This window comes from Schistocerca gregaria, unplaced genomic scaffold (assembly GCF_023897955.1).
Source record: "Schistocerca gregaria isolate iqSchGreg1 unplaced genomic scaffold, iqSchGreg1.2 ptg001048l, whole genome shotgun sequence".
Lineage (NCBI taxonomy): Eukaryota > Metazoa > Arthropoda > Insecta > Orthoptera > Acrididae > Schistocerca > Schistocerca gregaria.
The window spans coordinates 160,001-165,000 of NW_026062394.1; the positions used below are offsets into that span (position 1 = coordinate 160,001).

Sequence of the window (5,000 nt, forward strand, 5' to 3'; positions counted from 1 at the left end):
CGTTGTCCCTTAACCTAACCCACGTTGTCCCTTAACCTAACCCACGTTGTCCCTTAACCTAACCCACGTTGTCCCTTAACCTAACCCACGTTGTCCCTTAACCTAACCCACGTTGTCCCTTAACCTAACCCACGTTGTCCCTTAACCTAACCCACGTTGTCCCTTAACCTAACCCACGTTGTCCCTTAACCTAACCCACGTTGTCCCTTAACCTAACCCACGTTGTCCCTTAACCTAACCCACGTTGTCCCTTAACCTAACCCACGTTGTCCCTTAACCTAACCCACGTTGTCCCTTTGCCTAACATAGTTCACTGCTCGGAATCTCTGGTGTCGTTGTTATCCTCATGTAGATGTCTTGCGAGTGTTGCTTACTTTCCACATATTCCCCGCTATCCACTGTCAATTGTACTGCAATAGGACTATATCGGCCCCCCCCCCCTCTGTCCCCCTCTTTGTGTCTCTGTCCTCTCAAGCTGGTCGGTCTGGCGTGTGAGTGTTAAATGAGCCTCGCAGCTGTTCAGTTGCATTCAGATGTCGACGCCCTCAGTGTACGTCGTGGTATGGTCTGTGTCCATTGTCCGCTGATGTCGTACGCGTAACCCACACGCTGTACCGATCATCGGTAGTTACGTACAGAGTGAAGTAGTGTGATACGTGTGACTGTACGCTGGCTGTGCCCAACGGTGTCGAATCTCAATTTCCATATGTTGTGCTCGATGCTACTTGTCTCGTCTCCCAATAACAGCTAGGTTGCACTGTGGTACGCCGTAGAGGCGTGTGGGAGGAACGTACGAACGCATTGTATGTCACCCTGGGTCGCTGGGGGTGGTGGTGCGGTGAGTCAGGTCAGGTCAGGTCAGGTCAGGTCAGCGTGAGCCGTCTGATGTAGTGACGCGTGTATTCCGACTTTGTCGTATTGCCTCACACAAAGTGCTACCCTGGTGGACCGCGTTCCATATCTGGGACATGCCGCAGATGCCGGTTGACAGTGGATCGCGGAAGGGACATCGCATACTTGCGCGGGCCACCTTCCACGTGTTCTCTTCTGCACATGTCGCAGTGTGTATGTGGTCTGATGTAGCGTGTCGTGACACATGACATCCTGGCATGCAAGAATTGTTGAATTCGCAAAATGTAGGTGGACATCTACGTTTACTGCCCAAGATACGCAAATGAACTGGAAATCCGTTGTTGAGCGGTTGTTCACGCTGGAGGTGAATCTGTGATGGCGACGATCGGTACAGCTATTAACCGGTTGTTTCAGCGGTACCCGCCACATCCACACACGTGACTAGGCCCATGTGGGTATGAAGCGATACGCGGCGGTGGCTTGGTGGGACTGTTCCCGGCCGGTGAAGGGGGGCCGCCCGGCGTGTTGGCCGCGCGCTGCGTGGGCGCACGCGCAACAGCCGGCTGGTGGGGGGCGCCGAGTGGCAGGAGCGCCAGCCGACGGGCCCGGCAGGCGGCGCAGCTACGCTGCGGCGCACCCTGCACGCGGCGCCTGGCGGCCAAAGTTGGTTCAGCCGAGCCCGGTGCGAAGCGCGGTGGACATCTGCAGTGTGCTGGTCTGATTGAGGACTGTGTGCGTTGAGGATGCGCCGCCGCCTGGCACTCGGCGCCGCGACGCCGTCTGCTGCTCGGTCGCCCCAGCGGTTCTCGCAGGTGGTTTGTATCGCAGTTGTGCGGACGTGTTGGCGCGTGCGCAGTGCTGGGAGAGTTCGCTTCTGCACCCAAGTGGGGCTTTGCCCTTGTGTGGCGCTGGCGTTGGAGCTGCCGGTCACCATAGGTGGCGCGTGTTGTCTCCCGCCGGCAATGCCACGACAGCACGCTCCCGGGCCTCTGTCGGCAGCGGCAAGCTCAGTTGGGAGCAAGGGTGTTCGCACTAAAACCGTCTACTCGCCTAACTCCGGGCGATTGCGCCTCTCTCGAAACCGACCAAGTACCTAGGACGGCGCTGCGCGCCGCCGGGATCTGAGAGGGTTTCGAGGTGTATCGTGCAGGGGAGCTCGGCCTCCTCCTGTTTGCAGAATAATTGAGCGGACGCTTGCGTGTTCGCGCGGGCCCCCGGGACACACTCCCGGGCGGCCGGCTGCTCAGCTCTAGTTGACGCAGCTCCCTGGTTGATCCTGCCAGTAGTCATATGCTTGTCTCAAAGATTAAGCCATGCATGTCTCAGTACAAGCCGCATTAAGGTGAAACCGCGAATGGCTCATTAAATCAGTTATGGTTCCTTAGATCGTACCCACGTTACTTGGATAACTGTGGTAATTCTAGAGCTAATACATGCAAACAGAGTCCCGACCAGAGATGGAAGGGACGCTTTTATTAGATCAAAACCAATCGGATTGGCTTGTCTGGTCCGTTTGCCTTGGTGACTCTGAATAACTTTGGGCTGATCGCACGGTCCTCGTACCGGCGACGCATCTTTCAAATGTCTGCCTTATCAACTGTCGATGGTAGGTTCTGCGCCTACCATGGTTGTAACGGGTAACGGGGAATCAGGGTTCGATTCCGGAGAGGGAGCCTGAGAAACGGCTACCACATCCAAGGAAGGCAGCAGGCGCGCAAATTACCCACTCCCGGCACGGGGAGGTAGTGACGAAAAATAACGATACGGGACTCATCCGAGGCCCCGTAATCGGAATGAGTACACTTTAAATCCTTTAACGAGTATCTATTGGAGGGCAAGTCTGGTGCCAGCAGCCGCGGTAATTCCAGCTCCAATAGCGTATATTAAAGTTGTTGCGGTTAAAAAGCTCGTAGTTGGATTTGTGTCCCACGCTGTTGGTTCACCGCCCGTCGGTGTTTAACTGGCATGTATCGTGGGACGTCCTGCCGGTGGGGCGAGCCGAAGGGGTGCTTTCGCGTCCCGAGGCGGACCCCGTTTAAATCCTACCAGGGTGCTCTTTGTTGAGTGTCTCGGTGGGCCGGCACGTTTACTTTGAACAAATTAGAGTGCTTAAAGCAGGCAAGCCCGCCTGAATACTGTGTGCATGGAATAATGGAATAGGACCTCGGTTCTATTTTGTTGGTTTTCGGAACCCGAGGTAATGATTAATAGGGACAGGCGGGGGCATTCGTATTGCGACGTTAGAGGTGAAATTCTTGGATCGTCGCAAGACGAACAGAAGCGAAAGCATTTGCCAAGTATGTTTTCATTAATCAAGAACGAAAGTTAGAGGTTCGAAGGCGATCAGATACCGCCCTAGTTCTAACCATAAACGATGCCAGCCAGCGATCCGCCGCAGTTCCTCCGATGACTCGGCGGGCAGCCTCCGGGAAACCAAAGCTTTTGGGTTCCGGGGGAAGTATGGTTGCAAAGCTGAAACTTAAAGGAATTGACGGAAGGGCACCACCAGGAGTGGAGCCTGCGGCTTAATTTGACTCAACACGGGAAACCTCACCAGGCCCGGACACCGGAAGGATTGACAGATTGATAGCTCTTTCTTGATTCGGTGGGTGGTGGTGCATGGCCGTTCTTAGTTGGTGGAGCGATTTGTCTGGTTAATTCCGATAACGAACGAGACTCTAGCCTGCTAACTAGTCGCGTGACATCCTTCGTGCTGTCAGCGATTACTTTTCTTCTTAGAGGGACAGGCGGCTTCTAGCCGCACGAGATTGAGCAATAACAGGTCTGTGATGCCCTTAGATGTTCTGGGCCGCACGCGCGCTACACTGAAGGAATCAGCGTGTCTTCCTAGGCCGAAAGGTCGGGGTAACCCGCTGAACCTCCTTCGTGCTAGGGATTGGGGCTTGCAATTGTTCCCCATGAACGAGGAATTCCCAGTAAGCGCGAGTCATAAGCTCGCGTTGATTACGTCCCTGCCCTTTGTACACACCGCCCGTCGCTACTACCGATTGAATGATTTAGTGAGGTCTTCGGACTGGTACGCGGCATCGACTCTGTCGTTGCCGATGCTACCGGAAAGATGACCAAACTTGATCATTTAGAGGAAGTAAAAGTCGTAACAAGGTTTCCGTAGGTGAACCTGCGGAAGGATCATTACCGACTAGACTGCATGTCTTTCGATGTGCGTGTCGTGTCGCGCAACACGCTACCTGTACGGCAGTGGCCGTGCGCCGCGTGCGGAACCACGCGTGCCTCTCAAAACTAGCGGAAGTGTTGTTGTTGTTGTGTGGTACGAGCGCTGAAGCTCTGGAGCGGCTGGCCTGCGGTACCTGGCGCCTGGCGCCGGTTTTGAATGACGTTCGCCCGAGTGCCTGTCCGCTCCGGTGTGGAGCCGTACGACGCCCATCGGCTGTGAGGCCGTTGGACACAAAAAAAATAGTGGAACAGGGGCCGTCAGACGCCTCAGTCCCGCAAATGCTACTGTCTTGAAAGAGACAGTGGGAGACTGAAAAGGAAAAGATCACCCAGGACGGTGGATCACTCGGCTCGTGGGTCGATGAAGAACGCAGCAAATTGCGCGTCGACATGTGAACTGCAGGACACATGAACATCGACGTTTCGAACGCACATTGCGGTCCATGGATTCCGTTCCCGGGCCACGTCTGGCTGAGGGTCGGCTACGTATACTGAAGCGCGCGGCGTTTGTCCCGCTTCGGAGACGTGGGAGTGTCGTGGTCGCCTGTGTGGCCGGCCGCGTCTCCTTAAACGTGCGATGCGCGCCCGTCGCCTGGCGGTTCGCATACCGGTACTTTCTCGGTAGCGTGCACAGCCGGCTGGCGGTGTGGCGTGCGACACCTCGTACAACGACCTCAGAGCAGGCGAGACTACCCGCTGAATTTAAGCATATTACTAAGCGGAGGAAAAGAAACTAACAAGGATTCCCCCAGTAGCGGCGAGCGAACAGGGAAGAGTCCAGCACCGAACCCCGCAGGCTGCCGCCTGTCGTGGCATGTGGTGTTTGGGAGGGTCCACTACCCCGACGCCTCGCGCCGAGCCCAAGTCCAACTTGAATGAGGCCACGGCCCGTAGAGGGTGCCAGGCCCGTAGCGGCCGGTGCGAGCGTCGGCGGGACCTCTCCTTCGAGTCGG

The 5,000-nt window shown here is 56.1% G+C and overlaps 3 non-coding genes across 3 annotated transcripts in view; all 3 read left to right on the forward strand.

The window, feature by feature from the left end:
* The first annotated feature begins 2,115 nt into the window (after positions 1-2,115).
* Positions 2,116-4,008, forward strand: LOC126327441 (small subunit ribosomal RNA). Its single transcript, XR_007561258.1, has one exon. It is a non-coding gene; the product is annotated as a small subunit ribosomal RNA (ribosomal RNA).
* A 365-nt stretch (positions 4,009-4,373) lies between these two features.
* LOC126327422 (5.8S ribosomal RNA) lies at positions 4,374-4,528 on the forward strand. The gene has a single exon (XR_007561239.1). It is a non-coding gene; the product is annotated as a 5.8S ribosomal RNA (ribosomal RNA).
* Positions 4,529-4,716: 188 nt separating this feature from the next.
* Positions 4,717-5,000, forward strand: part of LOC126327462 (large subunit ribosomal RNA) — a 4,222-nt gene continuing 3,938 nt past the window's right edge. Inside the window, exon 1 of the ribosomal RNA XR_007561277.1 lies at positions 4,717-5,000. This exon is cut by the window's right edge and continues 3,938 nt beyond it. This is a non-coding gene — a ribosomal RNA (large subunit ribosomal RNA).